Source organism: Corvus moneduloides, chromosome 2 (genome assembly GCF_009650955.1).
Source record: "Corvus moneduloides isolate bCorMon1 chromosome 2, bCorMon1.pri, whole genome shotgun sequence".
Lineage (NCBI taxonomy): Eukaryota > Metazoa > Chordata > Aves > Passeriformes > Corvidae > Corvus > Corvus moneduloides.
This window is the reverse complement of record NC_045477.1, coordinates 5,672,624-5,692,854: the sequence shown is the minus strand read 5'-3', so window position 1 is coordinate 5,692,854 and position 20,231 is coordinate 5,672,624. Positions and strand designations below refer to the sequence as shown.

The window sequence follows — 20,231 nt, the reverse complement described above, 5'->3', positions numbered from 1 at the left end:
TTCAGGGCCTCTTCTCCTCTCCTCAGAAAGCAAATGTGTCCAGGGGGATCTGGTGGAGGGCATAGTGGTGCCCATCCCCATCACAACCGTAAAAACCTCACTAAAAGTTTCCTTTGTCCCTCTGTCACAGCTGACATGGAGCAGTGAGATAAGACAATAGAGATAAGGTAACAAGGAGGTGTCAGTGAACAGCAGAAGCAGCAAATACCAAGTTATGGCATGGAACAGATTGTTACCAGTAGTTTTAACACTGGGGTTTCCTTGGAGAGTAGACAGGGTGGTCAGTGGGGTGAAACAGTTCACAGAGCTCCTATAATTTCAGGCATCAGCACCTTAGACCTCACTGGGGATTTTCCTGGCTATCCCAGGGTCACGGAGGGTGGGAATGTGACAACTTCGGCTGAGCATGACAAGATGCAAGTAGGAGAAATGTTACGAATGTCCTTCACCATTCAATGATTTAGTGTTTGGGGTTTTTTATGTTGTTGCTTTCTGCTACGTAACTAAGCACTATGTCTTCATAGCAGTATCTTGGTAATAAGCAACCTATACTGTTCTTACTGGGGGCAATACTCTTATTGTGATCCCACTGTATTATATGCAGAAATACAGAATGATTTATTGTGGAAGGGGGATTTCAATGTGATGGAAAACCCCAAACGCTTCAGATGTATGAAACCTACATAGTCAAGAAGGGAGGAGAGTTTACAAATAACAGTGGCTTACAAACAAGCTCCAGTCCTTCTTTCACTCCATACTCATGTGAGGCAGAGTTTGAGAAAGAGAAAAGCAACCTGGATTTCCCAGCTGGATACTGGAATTTCAAGCAATGTGCTAAACTGAGGGTTCCCTGCCCCACTCTTCTTCAATACCAGCTTTACACACCAGCTCAGAGACCAGCCACCACATCATTTTTTAATTTTCATTCTATTTACCATTCAAACAATCCACTATTACTATTTTAGAGTCATAGCGTCTTGGAGCCTGAGTCCAGGATCAAGGTTTTAATGCAGCAGGTGTTGTGCAAACTCGGGGCAAAAAGACTCAAAAATCTCAAAAACATTGAGATTTAAGTACATAAGAAGTGCAGGGATTCTTTCTCAAATAAACCCTACATTTAAACAGCAATGAACTGTTGCCAGTTCATTGACCTGTTTCTGGGGTTTTTTTTCTTTTTAATTTAATGCAGGGGATTAAATAATTTTATCTAAACTAATGCAGATATCACTTAAGCTAAGTAAAACTTTCCCACTGCTGCTTGACTTTCAGTCTGACACACACTTCTCTGAAACAGAAGTTTAAAACAATCAAGAAATACTTCTCCATAGGCCCAATGTCTACATGTGCTATAGAATGCCTTGCTGGAGTGACAGATTGGATACCAAAAACATAAATGTGTTCAAAAACCACCTGTAGACAGTCTTAGAAAAAAAGATCCCTCAAGGTGGTTCGATACAAGGGCACAGGTAGTGTTTCAAACCTGCATTGCCTAAGCTTCAGCCAGATGAGAGGGTGTTCCAGGACAAGCACCTCCCTGTGTTTTCCCAGGTCTCATACTGTTTTCCTGAATACCCACTGCCAGACCTCCTCAGAGAGACAGCAACTAACTCAGGAAGAATTTCTGCCTGCCTCAGCATGACCATTCCTGTATAAAAGACAACAACAAAAAACATTTGCTCAGAAAAATAAGCTCTAAATTGCTACCTGATATGATCAAAACAGAAAAGCCCCTTGCTAGCATCAAATCTACTTCTGTGAGGCACAGCAGCTGAACAAGATGTCTCTACAGTGAGCAGGGCACAGTCTGAAGATGAGCCACAGTTTGAAACCAAAACAGCACACAAGATAACAACGAGCAAACTCTTAGCAAACACCACAGGAAGCAAGAGGTCCTAAGGGGATATTTGAAGGAGATGGAGAGACTACTTGCTCTCACTGTGACATCCAATGCCCTTGCACGCTGTTTGGGAATTACTAGAGAGTTTCTGCCATCATCAATGTCACTCAAGCAGTTTTCCCTAGGAGAAAATATCTTTTAAAGGTTTACAGACACAGCAGAAAAATAATATACCAAATTGTCAGTTCTAGAGAGGCACTTTCACATTCCTGCTGGACTGAGTGTAATGGCATCAATCTAACACCACATGCAGATACAGTGCAAGCAGAGATTAATCATAAACAGTTGGCTCTCACTTGTCAGGAGCAATGGGCAGAGCAGGACTGTTTTGCTACTATTTCTGCCATTTCTAAGGTCACTTGTGGTATCATTCATTAATTCAAACAATAGCAGGTGACACAAGCTGCTGAGGGAGGAGACTGTAGTCACCAGTGCCAAAACCTGAAAAATAAAAACCAGTGCTCAGCTCATATAAAATTGGAACTTAAAAAGCTTGCCGAAGACAAGTCCTAAGCAGCCACTTCAGCACCTGCCAGGCACCAAATGACCCAGGGAAACTGCATCTAATTGGACTGATGAAGCTACAATGTGGCTGTGTGATGCAAGTAGTTGTTAAAACCTGTATTTATAAAGGCTTTCTTTTGCTTTTCTTAATAACCTACAATAGAAATTACCTTCTAGTACTTTCAACTCCTTTAAGTTTTTGTGGAATAAATATTTACAATGGGATGTAGGGGCTGGTTTCACTGAAACATATTTTGCCTTTGCTTCAGAAACTCATAGAGTTTGTAAATAGAGGTCCAAGCACACAACAAACATGAGCTAAAGGACAGCACACTGAGTATCATCCTGGATTACTTGGTACCAAGGTAAAATGTGCACCATGGAAGGGAACTGCAAACAGCATGCAAAGAGGAGCTCAAAGCACTGCCTGCAAACAGGTTGTCTGTGTGCCACTCAAGACTTCTCAGATGATGGGCTGGGAACACCAGCTGGGAGGTGTTGAGTCGGAGTCCCAGCGCTGAGTGCCGAGAGGAGGGAGGGAGGGAGGGAGAGGGCACCGAGTAGGTGTGCGAGTGCTGGTGGGTGCTGAAGAGCTGGGGCTCAGCCCAGGGACAGCAGGTCACAACTCCCAGGCAAGTCTGAGCTCCTCGGCAAGGTATCACTCACTTCAGATTCCGCTGGTCCAAATATATGACTGACAGCTTTTTCTCTGCAGAAGAACTGAGCACATGCTTGTCCACCTCTGCACCACTTTACACGCACCCTGGCACCCCTTCCTCACAGCCCGGTCGTAACACTTTCGGGGGAGGTTAACAGCGTCACCCACGAGCGCGCACTTGCGAAGATCCGAAATTCCACACAAGTCGGGCGCTTGAAACAGACCTCCCCCTTCATCCCCGCTACAGGCAGCAGCCTTTCCGCCCAATTTAGGATACGCCAGGACCCCCCCGCCCCGAAGGACTCGCGCAGCCCCTCCCAGCCCTGGAACTGCGGAGGCGACACAAGCGCAGGGTCCGCGGTCAGCATCGCACCGCGGCTGCAGGTGGGCGCATCCCAGGAGCCGCGGGCGGAGCACGCCGGGACCCCTGCCGGGCATCCTGCCGGGCATCCTGCCGGGCATCCTGCCGGGCATCCTGCCGGCCCCTCCCGCTCCGCCCCGCCCGGCCCTTCCCGCGACGCGCGCAAGTTGCGAGGAGCGCGGAGGGCGCGGAGCCGCCTCGCCCGCAGCGCCGGGCTGGGAGCGCTCGGGGCGGTGCCGGAGCTCGCCCCGCCGGCTGCCGCCTCCCCGCCCCTCCCCGCCTTCTCTCGTTTCATTTTTGGCGGGGGCAGCGCCGGCTGCGGAGGGAAACGCTTCGCTTTCCGCGCTCCGGGACCGGCGCCTGCCGCGGTGCGGATGCGTATGGACGAATCCTCGTGAAAACAGCTCCCGACGCTTTCCCCCCAAAAAAACCAAACCCAAACAAACCACCCACTTGGATAATTAAAACGGTAAATCTAGCTAATTTTTCATTATCTTGCTTGTTGTGTGCTTATATATGTAGATATTTATTATTTATCTGGCTTCATTTCGTCATCCTTTGGTTTTTGTTAATTATCTGATCTTGTGCTGCCGATGAACTTGAGGTATTGGGGTTTGAAGCAGAGCAGGACTCTGTTTCTGCTTTTTCCTAAAGTTAGACGGAGGAACGAAAACGTTCCTGGTTCATACCAGCCTTGTGAGTATGTTTACCTGCTTTATCAACCTGAACGTAGATGAGATTTCCTGTGGCAGCATCCTCTTGAGTTTGCTTTTCCTTTAATTTTTGCCGATAGTACAGCAAAGATGTGTGTATGCTACACACAGGCAATCCTGTAGGCTGGTTTTGTATGCTGGCATTCACGGCTGGGATTCCAGCTAGGCTTTGCATCTCTTTAGTTTATGATGTTAACAAGTGACCTGTCTTCTGTTTTCATCCTAATTCCACTTGTGGATTCTGCCAAGAGATCGTCCAAACCAAATCAAGTGGTGTTTCTTAGCCCTGTAGTTATTTAGTTGCCTTTTCAGGGATAGAAGCATGCTCTGGTTTGTACAGGTCACACAACTTGTACAGCTTCATAATCCAGAGGGCTTTTGTTTGACAGGATATTAATTTTATACAGTCCCTGTATTGGTTGGATGCTTTATGAGACTGGCCAACCCCAGGCTTTCTACACATTATGAAAAGCAATTTTGGGAGATTGTATGTCTTAGCTTTGTTTTATAATTCCACAGATAATTATGCTTACTGCTATTAGCTATTCTTCTTCTTGGACTTTTAATCCAGCAGATATTTACCCAAGGATAATAAAATTGAGAGGTTAGTTAAAAAAAAAAAGAATCATTATATACATGGAGAAAAAACTGCCTTATTCTCATCAAATAAGAGAAAATGAGAGTGCCAGTTGCTAAAAATCACTGACCTGAACTTTGCTGTAAAATATGAGCTAAACTTCCAAGTCTGACTTGGGAAAAACTTAGCTCAGGGGAGAATCTGTTGCTCTTCATTTGTTTTGTTTCTTTCCTTTCTGAGAAGTCAATCATGTATTGATCTACATGCGTGAGCATATTCACCTGCACAGGCACACACCTGATATTGCACAAGTGCAGGACTTGTGAGCTGAGTTTTTGAGCCACAGAGAACTACAAACAATGCAGGGGAAAGGAAAAAGGAGGAGAGATTTACAATATTTGCTGTTGGGCACATATTCTAGGGACCTTACTTTGGAAATGAGTCTCAGTAGTCAAAGAGAGGCAGAACCCCACGTGCACCTGGCACAGCTTCTGCTCTGAACTGCTGCTTGCTGCAATTACATCTGTATTTAAATTAATCTTTGAAAAACTTGTGTTCATCCATCATTTATCTTGTGAGTGCTGAAAACGGGATAAAATACACATTTGCTGATTAATTTGGTCTGCTAAATTCTAAGACCTGTTGACCCAAGAGACAAGTTCTTTGCTTAAGGGCTAAAAAAATTATTTTTGTTCACAGTCGTACAAACTGCTGTGTGCTGACGCTGCACGCTTCACCTCTTGCAGTGTTGCATGAAACAGGAATATGGAATTAGGAGTCATTGTTTCTCCTGCACATAGGACTTAAAAGGGTTAAGTGATTAGTCAGCAGCACTGCTCAGAGCATTGGTAACTCCAAGGAATATTACTTTCCGAACACTTGGAAAGGTAAAGCCTTTACCTCAGGTTGTTTTAAGGTAGTCTAAGTAGACTGCTCTTGGTAGCCATGCTTCTTCACAATTACCATTCACATCTTCTCTCTTCGGTGGATTTCTGCAAAGTCCGGATTTTAGCCAAGCCTGTCATAAATATCTAGAAGTTTCTTCTATTTGATTGCGGAGACTGAAGCACTTGGAATGTCAAAGGAGGGAAAAAGTAATGAGCTCTAAGCCATTGTGAAAAGTTAATACAGTAGCTAAAATAGGATTTCTGACTTAGCTAAAAGACTGCTTTTTTAGGAGGAGATTAATCAAGCCTTTGTTGTTTTGGAGTTTTATTGTAATTATTATTATTCCCAGAAGTATTGGACTCTACAGCTAACTCTCACTGCCCTCAGTGAAACCTGAGAATAAGCGAGTTTCCTTGCATATTTCCTCCTCCTTCCTTCTCTGTGAGCACCAAATTACCTGGATGATGTTTTTTCATCCAGGCAGCAAATCAAAGGGCTGACAGTATACACTTAGGTAGGAGGCACCCACTGCATGTAGAATCTGATTTCTCAGTACCAAGATTCCTCTTGAGCTGGGGTTACAGGACATCTCTCGGGTGCTCGTGGCATTTTGTGCTAATTCCACATAGGAATACATATGAGGAAGACATACCACTATTTTAGTGTTTGAGAGAGCACAAGTGTTTAAAATTCAGATATTTTAATGACTTACTGATACACAGCTGTTAGAAGCGACAACCAAATTTTTTTGATCTGGAAGAGTAACACCTTTTTGCCCCAATTTTCTCTAAGGTATTTACTGGAAAAAAGCCTTTTATGCTGCCAGATTCAGTGGTTTGCCCTACCCCTCACCCAGAAACGGGGGGAAAAAAGGCATAGCTTCAATATGCAAGAAAAACTGACTTTAAGACAGATTTAGCAGTTGAAATCAGTTTTTATACCTTTATCTTTTAAATGACTAATCTCTATCTGTGGGTGTCCATTTAACCTGTAATATAACTTTGGAAACTGCTGGAGGCAATTTGCACTATAGGATCTGAAGTGATTAACATTAGTTACACATATATATAAAGCATTTCAGTGTTTGATGGGTTGTATTTCTTGGCTTTGGATGCCTTTTTCTTTTTTTTTCATGTCACATTCTCATCTGCAGGGTAATTTATGAGCACAAGCAAAGGTTACAGACTCCCTAATTCAAGCTTCAACTGTTATTGCATTTTTATACAAATGCTCATTTTCTTTGTCATACCATTTAGCAAAAAGGATCAATGTGATCCATTATCCTGCAACTATTGTGTGGAAAAAAAAGTGGTTTTATCAAAAACGTGTCCCCTGGTCATATTTTTTTGTAAACTAATTATACATGTCAGACATAATGTTGCCCTCTGCTATCACATTATGTTTCCAAATGTAATAAAGTTGGGAAAGTTTCAATGCATGAAAAAAACAAAGTATTTTTTCCATGGGCATTTGATGTCCATGGTTGGAGACTTGCTCCTGGCAGAGAAACAAGTTCTTCTGCCTATACAATTCACATTTTATTTAAAACCAGGGCACATTTCAGAAAATGTTGGGAATGTATATTACATAGATTGAATTTCAAGACTTATTTTCTTGATGGGTCATCTTACAAATTAATGACGGAGTAAGAGAATGGAATTGGAGGTCATTTCCTCCATATTCTCTTTAGGTCCTCAGTTCTGCAGTTTCTGGAGGAAGAAAAGCACATGGGAGTACAGTGAAATATGCAGACCTAGACACCCTAAGAATTGACTAAACACTTTTGAGTCTGCCTTGCCTGCAGTAGGAGTGTGTCACGTGGTAATTTGGGAAGCTTACTGGGAAATGGAAAGGTTATGAAACTGGGTTTGACTCCTACAGCTGTGCAGCCCTGTGTGGGCATTTGCAGGTTTTCTGTAGGGGAGAGGTCGAAAGCCCAAAATTAAAGGCAGGGTGGCTAATTTTAAATAGGCTTGCTCTGCCATGAAGCATCAGCTGCTCAGCACCACAAAAAGTCCGACCTAAGGACTCCCACTTCACTGGCTCCTCTGAAAAATGGGAGGATTGGAAACACTTTATCAACTACGAGCAAAAGTAGCCTTGTTGACTGTGTTTAAGTATTGTTTCTTCTTGACAAAATGCAAGATGAGCTTTGAAAGCTTTGAGCACCAAGCACCCCCAAATTTAAGACAGGGCTTATCAAAATGAAAAAATGGCTGCCTAAGTTCTTTTTTTTCCTTATTTGTTCCTAGAATCTTGTGCCTAATTCATTGTATTTTGTAAGAAACCATTACTCCAGTATGTTAAATGGCAGTGTTGCCTTTTCAGGCATTGACTGAACTGCATTTGTGTTGATTGTGGAAAACAGAATGGTTTGATGGTGAAAACATCCAAAAAGAATCAGCCAGTCAGATGGCTCATGCACAAACACGGCAGTTATGCCCTAAGTGCTGAACTGTTATAAAGTCATTCTCTGCCACAGGGAATATTGGATTTCAGAGTGACAATCCCACTATTGAGCCGTCTACAAGGTGCAAAGAGGGGCCAAGGTGATTTAGTTACCTACTTGCATAAATAAGTAGGTGTCTGTACTTACATATGTACACAAACACACAGAGCAGTTCCATGGAGGCCAGTACAGGACCCATGTGAATGAACAAACAGTTGTGATGAACGTTGAAGGAACATTGGGACGGTGATCTGCTGGTGAAAGAGAAAAGGAAAGCAGAAATGAAAACTAGGAATCACGGAAATGTCTGATCCAGTATGTAGATTTTTGACATGGGTGTGAAGGGTTGGAACTGGCTACCTCACCCAGAAATGCTTATGCAGTAATAAGAGGAGATTACAATTTGATGGGATTCTTCCAAATGGTACTTTGTACCTACTGAAGTGTGGTTTCATTTGGCAGCTTCTCCTGACTTGAGGAGAACTTCCAAACTCTGCTGCTATAAGTCACAATCAAAAATATGACAATGTTACAACACTTTGACCTTCAAAATAGAATTTGAGAGTATTAAATTACTGTACCTGTAACACAGTCGTGTCTGCAATTACAATTACAGGCAAAAAGACGAGTCAGAATCCCCTTCCCCTTTTTCGCAGCAGTGGAAATAAAAGTTCATTTTAGTCAAGTTTCAATCCTTTTGCTTTCTTCCTAGAGCTGTCTGTAGTTGGTTCCTGCAGCAGCTGAGTGAGCCGAGCAGGACAGTTGGCTTGGGTCTTTTCATGGACGGGAATGCCAAATGTTCCTGCTTATTGTTCCCTCCCTCTAACAGAGGACACGGTGTTCAGTGAATCACTCTTATGGCCAGCAGCAGAACGTGACTTCAGCATCACCTTGCACCTTCTGTCCTCCCAGTCCCACTCTTTTTCTTGCCTCACAGCAATTAGGTTTCAGGCAGACCATCCTTCCTCATCCTCCGCTGTTTGAGTTTCCTGGGTTTTGACTTGCTGGATCGTTACTGATTGCACTCACATGGAAGCACTGACACTGACCTGCCTGGAAGACTTTCTGTGTGGGCAGCAGTAATCCTTTGGGCTGTTGTTTCTGCCTGAATCCAGAAGCCAATGTGCATGACACTTACTGTAGGGTGACTAATACATAAAAACAAGCATTTTCCAGTTTTAAGTGCAGATGATTTATTTGTATTATAACCATATTAGTTAGTCTCTAAATACATACATTTGGGCCATGATTTGATCTTTTACTGGATAAGAGTGATCCTTCCTCTAGGAAGAAAGAAAAACATTATTCTTTTTTTTTTACCCAGCACTGTCGATTTGATAGCATTAAATCCATCCATTTTATTTGTATTAAGGGTAAGATTATCTCTAAATTTAATATGGGGGAAAAAAGTCACTATCAATACTCATTTTCTTAGCTTTGTGCTAGATTATAAAAGACCAGCCTGGCTTGGAGAACCACGGCAGTAGGCAGTGATGGAGCCCACGGAGTACAAGTTTGCCACCTCACTGCGATGACTGTGGCTCACTGAGTCACTGATGAGAGAGGGGTGCTCTGAAACCAGCAGAGACAACCAAAACAGGAACGTCTGTGATCAAAATATGATCCTTGAGAGAGATTTCAGGCCACGGTTTATTGGTAACTCAGTCTCCAGAGGATGGAGGCTAACTTGGGCCTCATCAGTATTACTTAGAGATGCAGCCCAGACAGCTATCACAGTATCTTCCTCTAATTTGTGTTACAATAAATCCTGGTAAATACCGCACAAGCTTTTAACAGTGCCACAGACACAAAGCAATAAATGTGTGTTGGGTGAAAATATTAGGAGTGTGTACCATTGTCTGGAAAGCTTTAATCAAAAATAGCTCATTAGAACAACTATTGTCAAGTTATAAACCTTACACCACTTGTGATTGTTCAGGAGACTCCCCTGGGTATCCTGAAGTGTTTTAATTAATAGTTTAATAAAAATTAGCGTTTAATTATTCATTAACAGTTGAGCTGTGGGAATAGCCTGTACAGTTGGTAAGCGTGCAGGTGATAAAAGGTTGAGGAGGAATGCAAATGGATGGAACGACTGAGTTAGAATTAAAGGTTTTCTTAAAAAATGCAGCTGAATAGAACCAGTATCAAGGATGATCTTGGGCAGGAACAACCAAGAGTGCAAATTTAACAGTGGAAATGACTGGCCAGGCAGAGATAACACCCCAGCAATATCACAGAGCTAATTCATGTTCTGATGATGTAACTGGCAGATCCTTTTTGAGAAACTGCTACATGACCCTCCACATCCTGAAGCTGGGAATATGGGGAAGAGAGAGAGAAGGGCTGCTCTGCAAGGGGGACATGCTGGGAGCTGAGGTGACCTCAGCATGGGCATCCCTCACTGAGGGGATACAGCCAAGCACAGGCAGGCAGAGCCAGGTGCCCATAACGGGACCTTTGACAGCCCCAGAACAGTGAGGGGATGAACCAGGGGCCACCCAAGGGAGCAGGCAGGACAAAAAAAATGACAGACGTTTTCTAGTGACATAGGAAAAAAAATTCAAATGTACCAGAGAAAACAAGCAAATAATATAATTTTCCTCTCAAGAAAACAGGAAAGTCAAACTTTAGAAGTCTAATAGCATTTTGGTCTCTGTAAAAGATGCATTTAAGGCTGTTGATTTCTTTCTTAGGGAAATGACTTCCATTCTGTCCTCTCTAACACTTTCATCTACATAAACAATCTTCCGTATTGGGCTTGCCCAACATAATGGCATCATTACCATCTCTTCTGCACAAAGAATTTTTACATTAGTGTTATAAATCAAGCTCCTCCTCACCCTGCCTTTTACTGAAGGCTTTTAATTTTTTTCTTCCAGTGAAGTCTCACTCTTCTCAAAGACTGTACTGCAGGTCTTATTATGAAATTATCTGAAGACTGACATTTGCCAGCAGCAAAATGGGCCCCTGCTGTTTTGTAAAAGACAAAATGTGTTTCTTTTTATCTAGACCAAAAGCCTTGTGTCATTATGGGGTTTTGGCTTTTTCTTTTTTTAAATATTTTAGGATGTTTATATCTAGAATAAACAACCATTTTCTATTCATAATGAGGATCTGTGTCTACACTGTCACTTCTCTGATTTGTTGTTAAGTCCCTCTCTCCTCATCATCAAAACTGTATCAACTTGAGTTTGATTGGACCCTGTTATGCAGAAAACCAGTCAGTTTCCTCCAAGACAAAAGCCAGATGTGGATTTAGAGGTGATTTGTTAAGGATACCATTTCAAATAAGCACAAGAGCCAGGACCGTATCCAGATTGGGATCTTTCTGTCCTGCACAGTGTTTTCCAGCACACTTCCAGCAGATCTTCTGTCCTCAAGGGCTCACAAAACTTCGTGCCATGTCCAAGGATATGCAACTTATCTTCCCTTTGATATTAGACTATCAAACTACCAATCCACTGGTTCAGCCCTCATGTCAATTCAGCTATTTTGAGCCAGAAAATCTCTAAAAAACAGTGATTATGTCTTTCAGCTACATGGCCCTGTGTTAGAGGCCACACAGTGTGGGCACAGCTGTTTGTTCTCACTGCTCTGGATGGAGTTAACAGGAATATTGTGAGCACCAGCCGCACTTCAGCTGGGAGCAGGGAACTCTCAGCAAGAGAGACATCTTTTTTCTGTTTGTTTCAGAGATTTGTGATTCAGGATTAAGTTTTTTGTTTGCATTTCAGATTTTGTCAATGGCCTAGAGACACCCTAAGATTTCTCCTTGGGAAAGGCAGACGGGGCTCTCCTCAGCCCAGGGCAAGGCAGTTACCACTGGACAGATGACAAAATGAAACAGCATAATGAGCAGCCCGGGATGCATCCATTAGTTTTTGGCACAAAAGTCAGTGGTGCTTTAAACTCTCTGTAAAGACAAATTTGACCTAAAAAATACCTATATTTGGATCCAGCTGCCAAAGAAACACAGGTAAGGAGGGTATTAAGTGTGGAGCCCACTCGTGACTGTCTGTAGTGGCAGCCAGCACCTGTAAGCGTTGAGCCATGCAGATCCTCTTGTAACAACAAAGAATGGAGACTTACAAATGCTGTCACCTTTCCAGAACAGGATTTGCTCTTTGGTGAGGCAGTTACATGGTCCCTCGTGAACAACAGCCTGGGCTGTGTGTGTATGTGGTATTGGGACGCAATCTGCTATTCACACTGGAATTCTAAATCTATCGTCATTGCCTAAAAGCCAGGAGTGTCATCTGCACTTAGGTGATCTTTAATCAGCAGCAACAGCTCTGGGTGTGCATCTTGTTTTCAGGATGACCTATGAAGCTGTCATGTGTAGCTGCTTGACCTATAACAGATAATGCCATCAGGAGGAGCAAGCGCTAAAATGAAAAATAGCTTTCCTTGCTTTGCCTAACATTCATCTGACACTCCTGCAGGCTGGAGCTGGGCAACACAACTGCACACAGAGTGCAAGTTCACTATGAAGGTGCGCCTTAATCCCCTCTTTCTAGTGGGCTTGTTTCTTCTCTCAGTTCTCAGGCAACAAGTCTTCTGTTCGTTAGCCCTATCCTTGATCTTGTGCTGAAATTATTTATTGGCTCTCCTGGTAGTTTGTTAGAATAATGGCACTCGTTTCTTGTTATATACAGCTACACATAAGAAATAAGCAAACCACATTTAGTCATTTCAGTTATTTCAATCTACTAAATCTCCCTAATAGAACAAAGGAAAGGGGTGCTTAGATGCACTGAAACTTCATCTGTTTTTTAGTATGAAGAAGCTAAATTCAAAAAAGGGACCAGAAAAGTGTGAAAAGTATTATTTAGGAAAACCAGACATTAGATTTACAGTGAGATTCTTTGGTTTTTTTAGACATTATCCTTCAGAAGCAGCTGCTGTCTCAATGGCAGACATCACTGGTTACATGAAAGATTTCTGTCGAAAGCATGACATTTAATTTCAGAAAAGCAGTCATTAATTTCTGGCTTCAAAAGTCTGTAAAGTGTGTCAATCGTTAATGACAATTAACAAAAATTCTGAATGTAGCAATAATTTAATCTCTAAAAAGAGAAGAGAGGATAAAACTTGTACATTTTCAGGGTTATATGGGTAAACTAGAGAGTTTTTGTCAACACATTCTGCCTTCAGCTTTAAAATGTTTCTTGTCTTGTGTTCTGAAGAGCTTCAAATTGTTTACTGTCTTGTGCTCTGGAGAGTTAAAGACTATCACTGTAACTGATAGAGGAAATAATACCTTTAGTGGACCATATATCCAGCAAAATTATGCCATTTAAAGAGGTAAAATTATTTGTGGATACACTCAAATTTTCTTGCCAGAACAAACCTTAACCAAACATTATCAAGCACAGAGATCTGGGGTTTTTTAACTGATACAGCAGTAAAGGAACATAGTTGCAACAGGATGGCAGTAATTTTTTTTCCCTAATAGTTCAGTAATTGCAAAGCACAGTCCAGACATAACTTCTTGCTCTCTGGAGGTTTTTCATCTTGCAACAGTTTTAACCTCACAAAGGACCACTGTCACAGTCTCCTGCTCCTCCTGCTCATTACAGGCTGTTCTCAAACAGGCTTGGAGCCAGAGAGCAGCAGCAAGAACAGCTCTCTAACCAGCTTTTATGGCAGTCCTGAAGATAGAGATGCCCTGGTTCAAAGCCCTTTTATCTCCATTTAAGAGGAGGGCCTGAAATGGGCTTAGGTTAGTGCTGTGAGGGGCAGTGGGAAGAAAGCAGCGCTTTATGTTGCAAGGTGTGCAGGCGCCCACACTCTGAACTGCTTTATCCATCCCCGGCACAGGCACAGCTGACCTCTGCTGGAATCAAAGAGTATAGAAAGTAAATCAAGGGATTTGATTCATGTCCTCGTGAAGAGAGGAACACATTTTTGGCAAACTCCTCATTCCTTTTCAATATCCACTTGTGGAAAATCCCATTAAAATCTCCTTTCTCAAGACCTATTTGTGAAGGCTGGTGGATGCAATACGTGGTAAATGGGAAAAACAACACACCAGAAGCACAGGGTCTGTGTTACATCCACTTGCAAGAATGGGCTGTGTCTGGTTTTTTTGGACATATCCTGAGGCAAGGATGGACAGAGAGGAGGATGGGTCCTGATTCTCCTTGGAAAATGCTTTCCACTGCATACCCACAGAGATGCTTCTCTCCCTCTAAGGACTCGTGTGGTCTCCTCTACTGCAGTATCACCTGGGTTTTACTGAATGTCCATCCCACTGCAGTCTGTGAGGTTGGAAATGTGACAGTTCCTTTCATTTTATTGATTCAGAGAGAGAGGCAAACTCCCTGATCTAGGATATCATCCATAGACAGAGGATTTGCCTCTCCTCTCCCCAAATAACACAGCAATGACACTGACTTCTCGGGGGGGGGGGGGGGTGGTGAGGATGAACTGGTGACCCTCTGCAGTTACCAGGACCATTGCAACACACCCAATCAGCTCATAACAGTCAACAGCTCTTTTAGAAATTGCTCATATCTGCTCCATCAGAAAAGTCACAAGAAAAACCTCTTCATTAAATATCAGAAAAACAGGTTTGGCCAGAATTTATCTGGAAAAATATAGAATTAAAATGGATTTAAATGCAGAAAGATGACGAAGCAACCATTTTTCTGACCTGAAGGCATCAATCTGCTGAAATCTGACTTCTATGTATCAAAGAGTTGCATAACCAAGAAAGAAGGGAACAAAAGATATATCTTCACTTCTCTCATAAACCTGTGAGGCACCTTGGTAGAAGTGGTACAGAAATCTAGACTGAAATTCAATGCAACAGCAGAGAGCCTAAGTTAAAGTTAGGCAGACAAAGAGATGTGCTGAAAATACGTATAAGAAGATGAAGCACCATTTACACAGGAAGGAGCACTGGAAACTTCAGGATCTGCTTTAATTCATCAGAAGTTACTTCACATAGAAATGTAATTCTGACTTTTTACTGCCAATTCTTTTCATAAAAGCTGCACTTTTTTCAGTTGTGACCAGCTAGGTTGTTCCCTTAACTGTTGCTGAGAGAACTACTTATGCAATGACATAATTTAGTGATGCCTTTTCTGCATCTTAATGTGTAGTACACCTGTGACTAAATGATTTTTACTTTCTCATTTTTTATTGAGACAATATTGTGCAGACTTCTTTGGCAGGAACCTGACATAAAGCTCTGTCTGTGGAGCCCAAACACATTTACTTTCTGGAAACTCATCCATTTAATCTAGAGAAGCATAGGTCATTTGAAGAATGATAAAATTACATGGTCAGCCTGAAAATTAAGCCATTTATATGAAGAGGTTTGCTCTTATGCAGCTGTAGGTACGAATTGCTGACCTAAAAAGTTAAGGCATTGCAGGCATATTAAGAAAATAAAGATAAAGGTTTTCATAAATGGGTGAAGTAATAAAAGAAGACAGGAAATAAAAGATTTGTTTGTCCTGACTGAAACAGAAAGCTTCTTTCTGTGGTAATGAGAACAGATCATACCCCTCACGCTTCCTGTTACAAATCTTCTGGCCCAACACCTGTCAAGTGCAACTGCTGGATGTTCTGCCCTTTAAAGAGCTGTAGGAATCAATGATCAAGGAGTACTGTTCCTTCTTTCAGTAAAGAAGACTTTGTCACCCTGTCTTCCTTCTTTAAACTCTTCTCTTCCTTCCTGCAATTGCTGCCAGCTCAGAAACAGCTGAATTGCAACAAGGAAATATCCTGGAGGGGTGGAGAGGGCCTTATGGGCAGAACTGTTCTCCTCAGGCTCAGCTACGTCCCAGCCAGGGGAGAGAAGGTAGTTCTGGTTGAGAGTAGAGAGGGGAAAAGAAGGGGAGAACAATACCTTTCTTTGCATCATCATATGCCTCTAAAACCTATCCTAAAAGTCAAAATCAGTTTTTCTTCTGTCTCTGTAGTGGAGGGAAGTACAAGAATCTCTTCTCACCTCTCTTTTGGTGCCTTTGAGGGTGAACTGTGTCACTCCAAGCTCTTAGGCAAGAGTTTCATCTCAGGGATCGACAGGGGAGCAGCTCATACATTGCAATAAACTGGCTTGGAGTCAATTCAATTTAGATCAAAGTGATGATAATGCTTTAAAGGGACTAAAGAGGCAATTCGAAAGATGTTTCTGCCTTCTGGAAGGTTATCCAGCTAGCTACTCATATCCCTTAGGTTGGTTTGCAAATTTAGGTTCCGAGTTACTTCTAAGTGCCCCTTGCTAAGTCCCAATGTTTTCTGTGTGCAAGTGCTTGTCTGTTTTTCACCCCATTTTATCTGAGTGATTGCCCAGGCCAGAGGGAGGTAGAAGAGTCCTATCAGAGCAAAGGTAATACCTTAACAAATAAATTGTGAAGATATAAGTATTCCTAGTGCAGCCTCTGTTTTTCAGGTTTAGATTCTCAGTGATGAGGAGGAGGCTGTACCACAGACTGTGCCATGGGGCTCTGTGTCTGATTACAAAAGTAAATCCTTATTTAGACAGGTTTTCCTACTGTTAACTTGCTGCCTCTCAGACACAGGCACATGCCACCACCATCCCTTTATGCTCCTTGTCAGGGACTTACAAAGGCAGGGGGCTTGTTTTGGAGAACAAGTTTGGATCACACTGGCTGAGAGGCCTCTCCTCCTGGCACTGTGCTGAGGAAACCAAGCTAGGGGAGGTACAAAAGCTGCTGCTACCTCCAGCCTCACACAGGCTGGTTCTAGAGTTCCCTCCCCTGCCTGGTTCCCCTAAATGACGGGCATGGAGCCCACCTTGCCCTGGAGAACGTGCTGCATGCCAGCATCTGCAAGGTGAATCTTCCTTCACAAGGAAGGAAGGAGCTGGCCTGGACTCTGGGATAGTGCCTGCTTGTCTGGATTGGGGATACAGAAAAGTCATTTCTGAGGCAGAGGAATCATTCATGGATTGCAAAAGTTCAGCAAGTCTGAGCTAGGCATTCTGGTAAAAGTTGTAATTAGATTGCAAATATACATATTAATATACATATTAAACATGATCCTAAAGAGGCTGCTAAATCTAAATGCAATAGGATAAACACAGACAGTTAGAAAAAGATGGCATAATTACAAGCCAGAGACTGAAACTTAAATTCTGTTATGTCATCTACCTGTTTTTCCCTCATACCACCCCAGCATTCTTGCTAGACCTTTCTGAATCACACTTTTGATATATTGCCAGTTCAGCAGCAGCAGAGCTGGGGATAAGGCACCATGATTAAATCCTCACAGAGACTGTAACAGAATAAATCAAATTATGTAAGCAGTTAATTTTCATAATTTGAAATTACTTGTCTTTTATACAGTCAGAATCAATCTAGGCTATTAGCAACTACTTTGGAGTATTTTGGACATAGTTTATGAAAGCTGGTAAGGGAAGGCAGCAAGCCATTTTGTAAGCAGGTTTGTAATACCAAGTCTTGCCCTGGGTTATACTCAAAAGTCACTTCAAAAGTGATGGCATAATGGTCAGTTCTGGGAAACCTGATAGGCCAAAGCAGAGTCAGAAAAGTGCAAGCAGGAATCAGAGAGCTGGTTTGAGAAGGGAAGAAGGGCAGAGAGCACATGGAAGAGCTTTCCACCCTGTGGAGAGCCCGAGGCTGCCCCTTCCCACAGCTCTCAGAGTCACTGCCGACCTGCAGCTCAGAGGGTTTGGGTTTAACTTAATCCTCTGCCAAAATGCATCACCTTGGTGTCACCATTTAGTCTCCCTGTGTCTCACTGTCCTGACTCATAAAGCAAGGTGAGGAGCATTCACCTGACTGACAAAGAACTGGGAATAAAAAACACATTGAACAGTAAAAGTTACTTGATCTCTGTGAGGATGGACCATTGCTCACACCGACAGATCTTCCTGTGAGGAGCTTCCCTGCAGCTTCAAGTCAGGGTTACTCAGTCTGTTCTCTTGGTATGGGAACAGGCAAAATACCTGCAAATAAGTTTTAGGCAGGACATGCAGTTCTGGAGGCCTCCTCATAAGAGATGTGCCTCTGATTTTATCTATAGCCAGCCATGAGTTTAAAGGATGAGGATTCACAAGTGGTGGTTTGGTCTTACAGCTCTCCCCTCCCACCAAGCTGACAGAAGGCTTTCACAGCTGGTTCTGCAGACCTTCACAAGACCTTTCCATCTTCCCTGCAAGCAGCAATGTCATCTGAACATTGATTTTCAATGTGGTTTGCATCACTGAAACATTGACACTTTAATTATCAGGAGGCCCTGCACAGGTTGGAATTAGAAAATAATTGTAAGTACTCATATCACAGAGCTTAGTACAGCAATTCCCAAAAAGTTATCTGAGCAGTGACACTTTGGAAGCTTCCTTACTGTAGTTTTTGTTCTTACAAAAGTTTTCAGTCTTTCTGTTCCCTCACACAGATTCTCTAATGTCTAATAAGATGTTGAACACATGCTGTGGCCTTTCCATTAACAGGGGCTTGCCTTGTATCTACTTGTTTTTATCAACGGCAAAGGGATTTTTGATCTCTCTGCAAGTTTAGTTGAAACTGGACAATGAGTTCAAAAGGAGCTCATGGGGACTGACAATGGCACAATCTTGTAACTCTTATTTCCCAAGGAAACTGGATTAAAAGGAAGCATCTATGTGGTAGGCTAATTCAAACCTTCCCTTTTGTCAGTTAAAAGAAAGTGAGAAAATATATTTTTACACAATGTTTACAAGCTGAGTTTCAGTCAGAGGGAAACTGACTCCTTAAATTATATATTTTTCTCATTAGTGGGTCTAGAAGAAGGACAGGTTTATGTTTTTTGATAACTAGAAGAAATTAGTGTTTTAAAGTTCCTTCTTCTATTAATTACTGGCAATTTGCTTTGTCAGGGGTTTCCACGGCATGGTGTCTCCTTTGAAATAATTGCAAAATCATTCTCTCTTTAAGGTTGTTTTGAGCAACATGATGGAAGTCTCCCATAGCCTGGTTTCCTACTGGAATTTTTATCCTTCTTGATTATAGGCTGTGTTCCCATGACAATTCCTGTACTCATGCATCCCAGAATTAGCTCCTAACACGTTCTAGCCTGATGGTACATTAAGCCCACTCAGTGCTCTGCAAACTACATGTACGCTCTAGGCTCTGAATATGTGGGGAGAGGAAGGTCTCTAATTTGGGTATTAAGGCTATGGGATTTAAAGATGGGAGAAGGGATGGGCAGAAGGTAGTGGAGGAAGTAAAAGATGCCTAGGTTTATTCCTTTTTAAATATTTTTTTTTTAATAGAAATGCCTCACATGTGCAGGCTAAGAAGGGTATGTAAGAGCAGTAAGTATAAACTTTTGGTGAAATGGAACACTTGCTTGAAAATGACATCACTTTATCTTCAGAGTCAGCTGACAAGAACAGCAAATTCTGTGTTTTGAGTCAACTTTCCTGCAGCTTTCCTTCACTGAGCCCTCAGTTTACCTGCACGCTCCCTGTTTCCATGAGGAGCCTGTGTGACATTCCCACTTTAAACACCGCAGCATTCCAGCTGCAGAACTACACACCTTCCTAGAAATCTCATCTTATTCCAAACCTGAGGAATCCTAGTAAAGACCACCTCAAAAGGAACAACTCAGTGCTCAGTCCTAGCTGCCAAAACAGTGCCAGAGCTGATGGTAACATCCAGCACTGCCAGGAGCTGAGAAGGGAACACCTGGATGCTCCACCACTGCAAGAGAAGTCAAGGTCCTTTGACAAAAAAGTAGATGCTGGTTTGGCTCCAGACAGCACTGGAAGATCAGCATTGTATTCCCATGTTTTGCAGACAACACTAATGTTTCTCAGCCAAGGCACAATGAATTTTCCAGCCAGGACTCCTGATGGATCTTCCTGGACATCCAGCACTGCTACCAGAACATGGTTAACCACTACAGCTACTGAGAGCTGCTCACTGATTCCTTTCCACCAGCAGTTACAGTTCACAGATTAAAGCTGTTCTGAGGCTTTCTGGATGTTTTTGCCCCCAGCCTGTTCTCAAGAAGCTGTCCAGACTGAAGAAGCAAAACTCTTCAACATGTTTCCATCTGAGAACAGCCTACCATCTCACCATCTGTCACAACAGCACTTTCTAACATTTTCTTCTCCCTCTTGGTGCTTCTTATGCCTCTTCAAAGTTTGCCCTCTGGCATTCTCCAAATGCCACAGCAGTGTTCAGCAGTGAAATATACCCCT

At 42.6% G+C, this 20,231-nt stretch overlaps 1 protein-coding gene and 1 long non-coding RNA gene across 3 annotated transcripts in view; one reads left to right on the top strand and one right to left on the bottom strand.

The window, feature by feature from the left end:
* Positions 1 to 908: 908 nt before the first annotated feature.
* On the bottom strand, positions 909 to 10,623 carry LOC116438162. Its single transcript, XR_004237615.1, has 3 exons — positions 8,195 to 10,623; positions 5,611 to 5,779; positions 909 to 2,338 (listed from the first exon to the last, which is right to left on the bottom strand). It is a non-coding gene; the product is annotated as an uncharacterized LOC116438162 (long non-coding RNA).
* Positions 3,650 to 20,231, top strand: part of HTR1F (5-hydroxytryptamine receptor 1F) — a 105,349-nt gene continuing 88,767 nt past the window's right edge. For both annotated transcript variants that reach the window (XM_032096775.1, XM_032096779.1), the window contains exon 1: positions 3,650 to 3,889. The gene's annotated coding sequence lies outside the window, so the exon portion shown is untranslated. The remainder of the gene's footprint in view (positions 3,890 to 20,231) is intronic.